This window comes from Malurus melanocephalus, unplaced genomic scaffold (assembly GCF_030028575.1).
Source record: "Malurus melanocephalus ecotype Western Australia unplaced genomic scaffold, MMel_1.1 scaffold_330, whole genome shotgun sequence".
Taxonomy (NCBI): Eukaryota; Metazoa; Chordata; class Aves; order Passeriformes; family Maluridae; genus Malurus; species Malurus melanocephalus.
In genome coordinates, this window is record NW_026623562.1 from 446,870 (window position 1) to 459,737 (window position 12,868).

Sequence of the window (12,868 nt, forward strand, 5' to 3'; positions counted from 1 at the left end):
TGAATTTGTCACGACACGTAAACACATTTTGGAAGGAACTGGTTTTCCTTAGTCTGTATTTGAAGCTAAAACATTGTGACTGAAACAAACACAAGCCTTGAAACAGGCTCTGACCTTTGCATAACTGATCACCTCTTTTCAACTTCTGCAGCTGTAGCCAGCAACAACACACTAATGAACAATTTGCCTGTATTCAACAAGCTCAACCAAATGCCTCAACCTCTGACACTTAGAAAAAAACTCACACTTTCTGTGGCTGGAATTTGACGGCAGGAACATTTTACCAGCTCTACAGCTGATGCTCTGTCAATTTAGGTAAGACTCCAGCTCAGAGCTAGAGCTGTTGTTGCCATTCAGCTCCTCGGTATCACAGGGAAGCTGCACCCTTGTCTCTTGCGCCTTGCTTGCGGTACAAGCTGGCAGCTCCCACTCTACTGCAAGATCCGAACGCTGAAGGACTGTACGAAATGTCATGTATGAATCATAGTAAATGTGCTTGTACTTTAAAATCTAACAAATGATTCCAAAATTAAATTTTAAGAAAATTATTCACCCAAATAAGATGATATAGAAGCTGCAAGAAAACAGCCTAAAAATTATTTCCAAGCAGTATGTGTGACACAAGAGCTCCTATTAAAACACACTTGACTCATGTAACTAAGATCTGTGCTAAAATGAAAACRCTGAAAGCAAAATATAAGCACATTCAGATTATGCGTAGGAGAGAAAATAGTTTCATAGCAATTCCTGAAATTAATTGGAAGCCAGCCAAGTTATAGAACAGTCAGAAAAAGAATGACTGCTTCTTCCATACACTGAAAATACAGAGACAAAGAAGGGATGGAGAGAAATGAAACTGTCAAGACAGGAAGTTCAGACCACAGGGCATTAAAAAAAAAAAAAAAAAAAAGCCAATGTTATATATAGTAAATGACATTTCCAGGTAGAGGAAAAAAGTTCAGGATCAAACATGCTACCAAGGTTATTCATGGAAAGTCTAAAGAGCAACTACAGAAGAAAAGCAGTTGATTTTTCCCCAGGAGAAACACATTCAYGCAAAGTATTTAGAGGGTAAGTCCGCACCAGCAGGCAAAGAAAACAGAGAAGAGTCATTAAAGGTGTCAAGGAATATGTACAGCTGAATATCATGAGCGCACACTGTCAACCAGCAGCATTATTTAGACCCTGTGCATAAGAGTAAATGGCCATGAAGTGAACCCTGTGAGAGGGACTCAAGAGAGCAAGGGTTTTGTCACGTAAGAGATGAACAAATACACACCTTTTGTTTTTTTTTAAGAGACGTGTAGAAAAATGTCAACAAAAAAAGGACAGGGCAGGCARTTGGATGAGAGATTTGTAGAAATACAGCAGTTACATAAGGAGTACAAAATAAAATAAATAATACCTCCAYAGTGGCTGCACATAATTTCTCAGAGCAGTCATCATTATCTTGAGTTAGGTCAACCTCAAACATAATTTTTAAACAAGTATTATGGAAAAGACTATGAAGAAGGTYTGACTATCACTAACACTATCTTCTCTTTTCACTACCAAACTTTTCATGATAAAAATGTTCCTTAACTGGAGGAATTTTATATTGGACCTTCTAGACAGATGACATTTAGAACTTCTATTAACTGAACAGTCGAAGCCAACTCTTAGTAAGGAAAGGCAGCAGGAAGACTAGGCTACTCCAGGTATTGGGTACATTTACCACTTTATTTAAATTACCTAACTAGATAAAAATTGTAAGGCAAGAATATCACTTGTCAGCACATATCAGCTATAACTGGTACTGCACATTTCATGAATAAACTAAAATTGAAGACCCTGTAAGTGTCTAACTAGCAACTCAGTCTATGCCTAGGCTTCTTCTCAGAGTCTGAACAGTTTCTAGATAATCTTGCTTCTTTCAAAATAGATTTGAAAGAATATGCACAATATCTGAAGAAACTAAGATGTCATCACAGGAAATACTTAAAGGTTAATAAGTAGATATAATACAATGACATAATAGTAAAAAATGGTTTATGAGAAAATAGAATGACCACCAACTTGCTCAAACCTTAATATAGTAAGAAAACACTACCTGTTCTGTTAAGAAAGAAGTCTCAAGTAACAGTAAATTTCTGTTTAAAAAATTTGGTGCTTCTGTTTTGTGTGGATTTTTTTCTTTTTTTACTACACAGATATTGAATATCAGGGGATGCTTTACTGCCTGGGAAACAGACCCATGTGATATTCATTTATGGCCTTTTTATGTTCTGTATATCCTACACACAGCTTAGACGTGAAAATGGGAGAGTTCTTTCCAGTCTTGCAGTTCTTATATGAATTAAGCAGAGGCTATCTTAACAAGCAGGCTTGTACACCTGAGAACTTCTGCATCCTTCTGCCAGAAGTTTGCCTTCCAAAAACCCCCAACAAAACACAATACCAGAAGCTGCCTCTTATTTATGAGATCAGGAAAATTGAAATCCTAATTTTGAAAAAACCAAAAAGTATTTTAAACGAGGAAGATTTAAATGTTTTAAATCACAACAATGCCTCATGTTCATATCACTACAGAGCACATAAAAACATAACACTTTAATATTATTACATTTAAGTGTTCTGTAAGGATATGCATATGATATATTGTGAGGTAAAACATTTTAATTCCACTGAAGCAGTTCTCCAGTTTAAAAGCTGCTGCAATTCTCATGTCTGCTGTCTCTTACATTCTTCAACATGAAATGACAGATTCTGCAGAATATTTACTTACAAAAAGCCTTGACAGAACTTGCAGGCTCTAATTTTGTTGCAGAATTGTAACTCTATATACATTTTACCAGACTTTCTGCTTAGAATCATGACATMAAAAAGTACAGTAATCTCAAGCAAAGTTTTTGTTCAATTGCTTTTTCCCACTATCTAAACTCCTCTGCTTAAAAATATTGATGCCTCGAAGCATCTAAAAATTGCTGATGTTCAGTACAAAGGACAGCTCTGCTGCATTGTCAGACCAAGACTCAGCGGATAACAGAAATACAAATATGTTACATAAATACAGATATTTGTATTTTCCGGAACAGATTTTTAATCCTGATTCAATTGGTAAAGACAAACAAATGCTAAGTGCTCATGCAAAAACCTAATATATAAGTAAATGTTCAAGAATATACACTATAAGTGTACCCACATGATATACATATAGCTGCCCAGTAGCAATACTCTCAGAAATCTTGCAGTACTAGATAAGAAAAATGAAGATGCACAAATGAATATTGCTTATTTTCAAGTTTTAAACAGTGCACATTTCCAAGCCAAACATGAAAGCTTGGAACGTAACATATTGCTCTGAAAACACTGAATAAACCAGCAAAAGGGACAAAGTTTGTTAAAAACACAGATTGCATCATATGCCACAAGCAGGAAAGTAGCTTTGCCAGTGTTTGAAAACCAGCAGCACAATGACAAATAAAACCCCAAAGTTTCTTTTATCAAATACTATTTCAAGTCAGCTGATCTTGAGAAATAAAAGAATAGCTCATTATCYATCATTCTCAAATCACAATGGAGAAAGAAATTTAGCAAGTAGAGGGATAATTTTAAGTATCACTAGCAATAACTCAGCAAACCTTTTCTATCCCTTATAGTGCATAATGTTAACAACTGTTTCATATTCAAATTGAAAAGGTTACTGTAAAACAGAATAAAGAATGCATCTAACATCTTTTCACTGATTTTATTTACAGTGTTTCTTGCTGGCAAAAAAGTCTGCATAACATATAGTGCTTTGCTGTTAATACTCTTCAGTTTCCTTTCAGATGCAAGGATGCTCTTATCAAAAAAAAACCCCAATCTCCCTACTCTGCACCAGAATCTCAATAGGTTCTACAGGAAAAGACAATGAAGAATATCTTCTTTCATGAAAATGGCTGGAGGAAAAATTAGGAACAGCAGAAGTGTCTCTCCCATCTTCTCTTCATCTCTGCCAGTGATTTTCATGAAGCTGTGCTACTGTTAAATGAACAGTCCAGATGGGCATTCCCTGTTTTCTGGGCAGCTCACTTGCCTAACAGCATAATGAGCTGGTGCTAAACCCTTTCCTGCTTCCTCCACATCAGCTCCTGTGGTTGCAGCGTGCCATCCATGCTGCATGACCCAAAGTGCACAGGAACATTCTCAGCCCAGCTCTCCCAAATGTGGCTTCACTCCACTCCCACAACATGCAGCATTATAGAGTGGCAATGTAAACCAAGAACAGGTAATGTCTGACCACAAACATGGATTTCAACTGCTGACATAAAAAAATTCAGATTTATGGAAAACCAAAGAGACTGAAGCCCATTATCATCCACCCTTTCCAGTAAAAGCACATACATCAACATGGGAAGGACAACTAAACAGTTATCTGAAATATAGGTCATCTTTCACTTTTCACTGCTGCGTGCAGAAGAAAAGTAAGCTGATCTTCAGTCCTGAAAACTTTAATTGAGTAATTTCACAGATATTTGTATTTTTAGTTTGTTTAGTGTTTGCTTTTAATCAAAAACTTCCCGTCAAAACAAAGTGGTAAGTTGATGGCAAAGTAATTCTATTTGAATATCACAACGTTACTCTAATTGGTAGTCAGCCTTCAAAAATATCAGTTATTCAAAAAGAAGAAACTAGCCTGAAAAATAAATGCATTAGTAAGAAACAATCAATCACAGAGAACTAAAACAGAGGCTAAGAGGAGGATGATACTTTCAAGGGAGGCAAGCAATCCACAGAAAGAAATCTGCTTTAATAACTGCATTTGACAGAAAGCATGGAACTAATTATGAATGCATTCAGAGACCTCAAGTAACAGACATTACTACCTGGCATTTCCAGCCCAGTTGTTGAAGTATACTGATTGTAAGCATAAATGTTCATATTACGAAACAGGCAGATGGTCTGCTTCACCAGAAACATTACAGTCTGACATTTGTTATCAATTGTACTGATTTAATACTAATGAGAGTAAATGGAGACAGATTTGCAAAAATCTGTCTCTTGGGAAGATGTATGTGTACCTTTAAAATCTTTTACTTCATATTTATCATGCTATGGTACCAAGAGGAATAATGATATATTATAATATACAGCACCACTCTGACATTTGCGCATAGAATTCAGGCCAGGAACCAAAATCTACAAGAAAATAAATTTATTCAGGAAAAGAAGCAGAGGTGGTGCTTCAGTAACTTTGCCACAGCAGCAGACAAATAAATATTAAAGTTACTTTTTATGATATTATAAAATACCATTATACCAAATACTGAGACTTTTGTTCACAAGTGCAGCAGTTTTAAATACGCACAGCAAGGGTATGCAATGCTTGTTCTCCAAATGCTGAAGTGCTCTGCTCTTGTTCAGTGTGCCCTCCTGACTGGATGCTCACAGTGGGCAGGGCAGAGAAGGAAGAGCCAGCAGGCTTGCCCCAGGATGATGAGGTTGCAGGAACAGGAACTCCAGCCGGGTTAGGCAGCACAGCCTGCCCCACCACAGTCACCGGCTGTGTTATGGATGATGGGACAAATCAGAAATCCAAACTGACTAGCACTAAATAAGGGCCACAAATTATCAGGGCTTTCTCCAGCCTAACACTTATCCTCACATTTGTTCTCCATGCAATTGCTTGAGGCCTTAAGAACTGCTAAGGCTGGCTATGTTTCTCAAAGCAGCAGTGAAAGTGTTCCTTGTAACTGCGGTCATCTATGAAGAACCACATCACTATCTCTCAGATTTTTGCTGTTATGAAATGCCACTGACATTCCTTGTCTAGAAGAAATACCAAAGCAGGGACAAAGACCCTTTACAACAAACCAATGCCACAGAACCTCCTTGCATGTTTTGTTCCCTTCAGGTACTTCCTTTCCTGTTCCATTTCTTCTGCAACACCCTAGTGAGGGCCAACCATGATTCATTACTTTCTCATTAGTAACAGGGCAGTAGTTCCATGGAGATTTCCAAGTTTATTCAAATGATTCTGAGTAAAAGCACCATTTRAGACTGAGGTGTAATGACACAGCATTGTTACAATTCAATTGCAACCTTTGAATTTATGTCAGATATCAGAATTTGAGAACTGATTTGGACAGAATAATAGTGAACACCTGTATTTCTTCTTTTATAGCCAGAACTGCAAATATGGTTATTCACTCATTTGGAATTTCGTCACAGACCAATGTATGTTTATTATCTGAGGATAGAATACTAGAGGCTTCATTACAAAGCAAAAATTTATTTGTTTCTAATTATCCATCTACTATAACAAATAAATATATACGATAAAGAGGTGTTAAAATAAGACATTTAACCCAACCTTCCTATAGAATATTGATAAAAAATAGATTTAATTKAATTTTTCATTGCTTGGAAAAACTGATTTCAGCTAAGATTTCAAGACCCTATACAGTGAATATCAGGCATTAAATAATAAATTTTCCCAATTTTGTAACACTTTACAGCAAAACATGGTCAGCACCAGTGACTTCTAAAGCAAGATTAAAACCAAGACTCTATTCCTTGCACAGACTGCTGTATTAGCATACTGCAAAAAAATATGTACTGTACTTGTGGCTAAGATAAAAATGCCTCTGGTATAAAGTCAAGAACATCTAAAGTAAAGTCTGTTGTACATGCTGTAACACACTTTCTCTGAAGCTTCTACACTAGAACGCAACACAAATTAACTGTCATGTTTAAGCAATTATCTTCTATCAAAACGATCAAAAACTAATTTACACAAGAGATACAGTAGATGCATTTCCAAATTTCCCTCTAGCTTCCCCAAGACACTGCAACTGATCTAAACAAATACAGTCAATCATTTGTGCATACGAGGGGAGAGAGTGYTTTTTAAAATTATTATTTATTCTTAAGAAAATAGAAGAAGTGTGATCTTGCCTGTAAGGAATAGACTGGAATTACAGAAGATGGATCACTGAATGTTTTATATATAGAGATGTCATCCAACATCCTACTTTCCTTTTACTAGAAGAATTCTTTTCTCACAGAAAACTGATAGCACAAATGGATGCTACTCAATTTTCCAAACAAGCTTTTCACAGAGTAAAGAGGGAATTAAGTGGAGAGACAAATTTTTTATTCAGTATCCTGAAACAGAATTTGCCTCTTGTGAACTTGAGCAAGATTTTTGCTCCTATCTCATAAACATGAGATCTAGAACATGAACCATATCAGGCCTGGGTTCCTAATCAAAACCTATAAACAAATCAGTTTRTAAGTTCAATCAGTCATTCAGCAAGGGGAGAGGGGACTCTACACCATGGATGACGCAGACAGAGAGGAAACAAATTAATTTTTTCCTGCCTTCATTCTTTCTAGACACTCTTATGGACCTACAGCAGTAGAATCTTCTAATCACTTTTTTTTTTTTTTTTTAAAGTACAGGGATGAGTATAATTTGTACAATTTTATTACTTTAAAGTGATTTGCTGTAATAAATTAATATACCTACACTGCTTCATATATACTGTCTCTCTTCTGAATGCAATATGTAAGTTCCACAAGAATTTACTGCAAATAGCAGTGACTAATTTTGAAAAGTGACTAAAAAAAGCACAATGTTCCAAAGAACAAAGCCCTTTCATCACTATAAATATCTCTCCTGGAGACAGGAACAACTTTTCTTCTTGCATTGTTTTTGTTTTACCTTAAGTCTTCGTACATACCATCTCAAAGCCTTGTGCAAGCATTGGCATTGAACTTAGGGCCTTCTGACTAAGAAACAGAATACAATGAATAATTTTTATTCCCAAATTCATAACATTAAATTATTTGTAAAGTATTTCTTTTAAATTTAATGAGGCATCTAAACACTGTCATATTCCAGGCACTAAATATGTGTGTGTATATATATATATATATATATATATATATATTTACATATTTTAACTGCTAAAGAGATGTAACAGGTTTTTGCTTTTTTTAATTGAAACAAAATAAACCAAACCAATTTCATCCCCTGCCTAAAATTGCTGTGGCTGTCCTTATGAAGCAGTGATCTACAAATATGAGGAGCAATCATCCTGGATTCAGTGGATTAGGGTACAGTGATGTATGGAAACAATGATGGAGCAGTGCACCATTTTGTATACCTTCAGTTTTGGTTTTGGTTAGAAGCTAAATCATGCTCACTGGCACAGAGGCAGTAATAACATAGTAATAAAATTAATGTCTTCCCCAGAAACTAAAGTAAAAACATTTTTTTTCTTAAAAAGTAACAGAGTTTGCTTAAATCACTTAGTAAATAGTTAAGAGGCAAAAATTGTTACTATGAAACCCRTTTTGTTTCCCAGAGAGAGGCAAAATCTATTGCTAAATCCTGAATGGTAGAAGTTTTTATCAGAAAACCTGAATTAATTTGTTCTAATTTCGAGGTATACTTGAACCATCTTCCTTGGACACACTCTCAGTAGCAGCACACAAATCAGCAGCAGGCAGGTCCTCGAACCAGTGCTTGAAACAGTCAAGCACCTCACAGTCTCTACGAACACAGACAACAGCACTTCAGTCTCTGCGAACTTCCCTYGGCTCTTAAGGCTGTTTGAAGAAAGATGTACCTGGAACCATCTCGTGATGGTTCTGGGAAAACAACAGATTGCTAGACTTCTTAGAACTCTTCACAGTTCAGTAACTACATACATAGCAAATGAGTTTTGATAATCTGCAGTTAACTGTCACTACATTCCCCAAAACACAGAGGCTCAGTTCTGAAATCTGATCAATATTCACACCATCTTAGAAATCAGGTTAATTGATAAAAATGCTGCAAGGTATTCTTTGAGACAGTTCTGAGGAACAAATTATTTGTTACCCAATGTGAACGAATCTCCCATTTGCAAATATTGATGATGGCTAATGGAAGTATTGTTAGAAGAGTCCGCATACTACATGCATAAATAAGAATTAGTGTTGCAAACAAAAAGCCAATAAAAATCTGAGCAAAGACAACTGAAGTCAATTGTACTTTTTATATATTCTTTAATCAGGACCTATCACTTACCTTTTCATCCACTGGCAAAACACTGGGATTTGCAGATTAACAGCACCTGTCAATCCTTGTCATCTTCTAAAACAGATATGTGCATATGCATTTCTATAATAGGATGAAGATTAGTCCTCATGAAACTTTATGAAAGAGTATCAATCCTGTGTTCTGCTGCTTCTAGCCAGGTCTGTGCCTCACTACCCGATCCAAAGTTTGGAGAGTCCCTGCTACCAGAGCTCATCTGAGTTAAACACTCACTTGCACCAAGTCAGCTTTAAAGTGGGTCAATTCCCCTGCCTGCATCTGCATTCAGCCCCTCGAACACTGAGGCTCTAACAGGGTTCATGAAACCAAGATCCTCACCCCGTAACTTGGCTTCATCATCTGGATCCAGCAAGCATTACACAGTGATTCCAGACCTGGAAACTGTCTCTGATGCAACCTGTCACTTTTTGCTGAATATTCATTTTCTCCCAGGAAGAGCACCATAAAAACTTAAGGACAGACAAGCACTGCTCTTGTGTATTCCTGCTCTTCTCCCACACTGGTGACCTCATGYGTTTGCCAGCAATATTCAGGCACACAAGTCAGGTTTCCATATAAAAATCAATTTGAAGTCTTGGTAGCTAGATTTTTACTATCTATTTCTCATTCTTCTTTTTGTAGCCAGAGTTAGGCAGCACTACCAAAGGCATTTCATCTTTACTGATACAAGATGGAAAATGTCATATTATCATACTGGTCTGAAATTTGGATCTTGTAGAGAATGTAAAATAAAAATTCAGTCAAGGGTAAAGAAGCTGAACAGGACAGTAATTGTTGACACACATATACATATATATTTGCACACAAATCTGAATGCAGTGGTGAAAAGCAGAAAATGAAGGAAATAAAAAATGAATCAATTACTGCCCAGGAAAAATGTGTACCTTGGGAATAGGGACTAATGGAAAACAAGCTCACTAAAACTGCCAGTAACTATCAGAATACATATTTTCCCCCACATTACAAAAGGTAGGACAATATCATAGCCTTCCTCACGGCTGAAAGGCCACTAGCAGTTTGGAGTAACGAAAACCCTTTGAGGAAAAGTTGCAAGGTGGAATTACAGAGGTTTGGTGGATCTGTACATGATTGATAAAAAACTGAACATACTATTAATAATGTATAATGTATTTTCAGCTCTTGTCATGTGTGTAAATTCATAAAGGGAATTCAAGGGTGAGTTTTAAACACACTCAATATTTCTATTACAAATACGCATATACATTATGAAACATCCTCTGGCTGAAAGGCAAGAGTTTTCTTATCTGAAAAGAATACCTCAGGTTATGTTTTATCCTGTCCAGTCACAGTAATTCTTGCAATAATTTCTGTTCCTCTTTTACTAGGGGGAAAAAATCCAAGGAATTATTGGATTCTTTAAGAGAAATGACATTCTGGCTCCATCTGAGTGTTTTAGCTCAATTTTTCCAGAAAAATAATGTTATGGTGAGATGACTAAACACAAAATCATAACATTTGAACCATGTTGTCCAAGTTCTATCAAATTTGCAAGATATTAGATGTCTCAGATACGAATTCCACAGAAGCTAAAAATCTTACAGAAAAATAGGACCAAACACTGACTCTTGAGGGAAGAGCAACCATAGCTTTGTCCCTTTTYCCCTGAAGAAAAGGCAATCTACCAGCTAATCAAAATTCAGGTTCTATTTGTTCAAAATACAAGCATGGCATTCCTAACACACCCAAAAAGCATTCGGAGAGACTAAAATGGATGGCACACTTGAGGAACATGGCAGGGAGCTAGGGCACCTGACACTGAGGAATGCCATAAAATACATATGGAATGAGACAAGATAAATTCAAGTTTTAGATCTACTAATGAAGCAACTCCATGGTTGCAGAGTATTCCCAAGTCATAGCACCTAAGAAAGAAAACCAAAGAGAACTACACTTAAAGAGCAGATACATATAAAGCGTACACATAGATAATATGAAGTCAATACCAATTAAACAAAAGGGATGAAAAACACTGCAATTATTACTGTGACTGGTAATACTTTTAACTACCTTGGTAGCATGCAATATAGCAACTTAGATTTGTGCTGAGGTGCCTGAACAAAAGACAGAGCATATCTCTTTTCATCAAAATGTCCAAGTAATATGATAAACATTGAAACAGAACAGTGGAAAAAAACTACCACCACTTACTCTTCATACAAATAATATTTGTATATGTAGACTGTAAGCACACATGCATCCCTTGAAAGACCTGGCTTCTAAAGTAAACTTCATTTTTTTCCTGTTCCTCTAAGAATAAAATACCATTGAGAGAAGTCAAAATAAATAGAATAACTGATGCCCCCCAAAATCTAGAGCAGATACAAATTATTGTTGACTCATACTGTAAACTGTCTGTCCTCTACAAGCTTTTAGAGTAATGCAACAAGGAAAAAAAATATTTTTCAATCACTGCCATCCATCAACTTGGTAAACAAGTAAAATGTATACTCTGCCATCTGCTAGCTATTAGTCTGTGTAATCATATAATATCATGTAATGTAATCATAAAAAACACTATTATTACCTACTCTTTCAATTTATAAGCAAATATTTCTATCTGTCAAATGATTTTAAGCTAGCATGAGGCTTGAACCTTCTGCACTGCTTACCATCAATCTAGTAGTCAAGCTAAGATAAGTCTGTCTCTCATTTGGTCCTCCTGCATTTGGGAAATGATCAGCATGGCAGTGCTGTATCTGATCCCAAAAGAAATCACAAGAGAAGGGTCCATAAGTGATCCAGCTGTCAAGGACCTGAACAGTTTAACAGCAATGGCCGTGAGAGTCACTGCTCTTGGTCAGACTGGCTTAGATGTTGTCAAGAAAGAATTCTCTGTTCTAAAATAATTTTTTTCTGCACCATGTTCTATTTGCCCTTGATACTTATCTTTAAGCATATTTCCATTCAAAAGAGCCCTAGAAAAGTTACAATTCTCTCAAATTACATCTCTTAAAGGTATCGTAGAAACAGCTTGAATCTAAAATGCTCAAGTGAAAGGAATAGGTTTTTTCCCAGATTTCCAACCAAAACTATCCATTAGAATGCAAACACTTTAATAAGAAACTGTGCTGGGAAACAGAAAAATCATACTAAAACCTCTTCAGTAATATGTACTACAAAAATACGTTTAAACATATATTTATTCCTATAAATTTATCAATAAACTGAAAAGTCATTACATAAAAGGACATTGTCTATTTTTACCAGCTCACAGAACATGCCAGAGTTATTACACCATCAGACCAACAGCAATRGGACATCCAGTTATCTAGAGCTAAGATACCTATTCCTTATTAAGTACTTTTAATTTATGGCAGAAAACCAATGTATTTTATGGCACAGAAGACTCTACTTAAGCAGATTCTTTTTCCCACCAGCTAAATGTCAAAAACAAAGGTAGTAGTGTAAGTGACACAGAAGCCATTATTTCATCTGTACATGACTCTCATTTGTTCCTGAAGGTGATTCTCTGCCAACTTGAGGGCTAGAATCTGCTCTTGCAGTGACAGAACAAAGTTGAACAGCATACCAGGGGAATACCTGGGGCATTGGTGGCCTACTAGGTGTCACAGTAAATTAAAATGGTAACTTTTTTAAAGATAGATCCACTGTGCTAAGATTGACTTTGAAACTCTGAATGAATATTTCTCTCAAGCTACAGAAATATCTTTTCTTTCAACAGATGAGTTATTTAAGGGTGAATTTCCTTAAAACCTGTCAGAAATCTGGATTTTCTTTCATGTCTTGGTCAGTAAATTTCTGTCATATTCCACAAAC

The 12,868-nt window shown here is 36.1% G+C and overlaps 1 protein-coding gene across 1 annotated transcript in view; it reads right to left on the reverse strand.

Annotated features, from left to right (window-relative positions):
• The window catches only part of TENM3 (teneurin transmembrane protein 3), a 406,242-nt gene that overhangs the window by 336,043 nt on the left and 57,331 nt on the right, over positions 1-12,868 (reverse strand). The gene's annotated exons all lie outside the window — the stretch shown is intronic.